Source organism: Helianthus annuus, chromosome 14 (assembly GCF_002127325.2).
Source record: "Helianthus annuus cultivar XRQ/B chromosome 14, HanXRQr2.0-SUNRISE, whole genome shotgun sequence".
NCBI lineage: Eukaryota > Viridiplantae > Streptophyta > Magnoliopsida > Asterales > Asteraceae > Helianthus > Helianthus annuus.
The window spans coordinates 14,461,869-14,463,317 of NC_035446.2; positions in this window are offsets into that span (position 1 = coordinate 14,461,869).

The following is a 1,449-nucleotide window of genomic DNA, read 5'->3' on the forward strand; positions in this document are numbered from 1 at the left end:
AAAGAGTAAAATTAGAAATCTGAGTTTCGGGTCTGGTTCATACAGTAAATATACTTAATATAACATATTATATCAGTAGGGTATGACCCATATACCAAATTTATCATTTAAAACCAAACTATGCACCGTAGGGGTATTTTAGTAATTTCACAAGGGCTAAAAGTGCCAAAACTGGAAGTCTGAGTTCATATACTTATACTTACTGTTTTTATATGAAAATATGCTAAACACATCAGTAGGTATAGGTCTTATATGTTTAAAACAAGTATAACGCTTACTATGCGCTTAAAACGCTAAATATGCGATTTAAGGGCGTTTTCGGGTTTTCAAATTAAATCTGAGATTTTTATATTTCCAGAATACTTAAAATAATTTATTCATCGTATAAAATCAGTAGAAAAAGGTTTCGGGTCAAAAGGATGTGTAAAACTCATTTTATGGCTAAAACGGTCAAAACCGACATAAGCCGAAATGACTAGGCGATCTAGGATCCGTTCAGCCAAAAATTAATTAAAAATCATCAAAATTCCCAGAATATTATATTACTTCTGTTGGTAAAGAGTTTCGTATCAAAACGTGGCCAGAAACGGGTTCTACGCGAAAAGGACCGTTTATGTAAATTTATAATATAGTTTTACGCTAATGGCCATAACTCAAAATCTGGACCACCAACTGATCCGAAATTTTCGGTGCAAGTTTATATATTAGAAATAAAGATTTCTACTCTTTCACTTTTCCAAAAATCACGTTTTATATCAAAAGACAAAATAGTCAACTTTTAAGCATAATCGGAAACATGCAAATGAATCGGCTAAGTATAGACTCAAGCAACAAAATTCCAGAGAGTTTTACAAAAATAGAAATGGTCAAAAATACTCTCCAATACAGATCTCAAACATGCATGTACGAATCCGAATCGATAGTCTACGAAATAGTCGTTTTACAAGACTTTCGGTTCCGATTCGTATCTATACTAAAGATTGTCGAGTTGATCATTGTAAAACACATTCTTATATTCATTATAAAGATATTCATGATGATCAAACAGATTGCATGTCCTTTACATTCCTATTTAAGCTATTTTTCACAAAAACCATTTCTGTTGACTTTTTAAGAAAGCCTTTGACTCGACAATTTAGCATGCAATAAGTGGGAATCAGAAAATACCCTTTTGAGGGTTTGTTTCCCACATAATTACCAACATATATCTGGTTTCAATTTGAGAAATGACTGAGTAAAACTCGCTTAATCAGAAAGTCAAAGCATAAGAACAATAGTTTGACTTTTAGAAATTAATCGATGCAAGAACGAATTAGAGACTGAATTAGGAGCTTACAAAGGTCCTATTGATGCTTAGTTAATACTAGGATGTTGCCTTGTCGTTCAGATTTGCTCCAGAAAGTTGCCTTGAATGTTCTTGAGAGTTGAGAGCTCTTGATCACAAAGGAA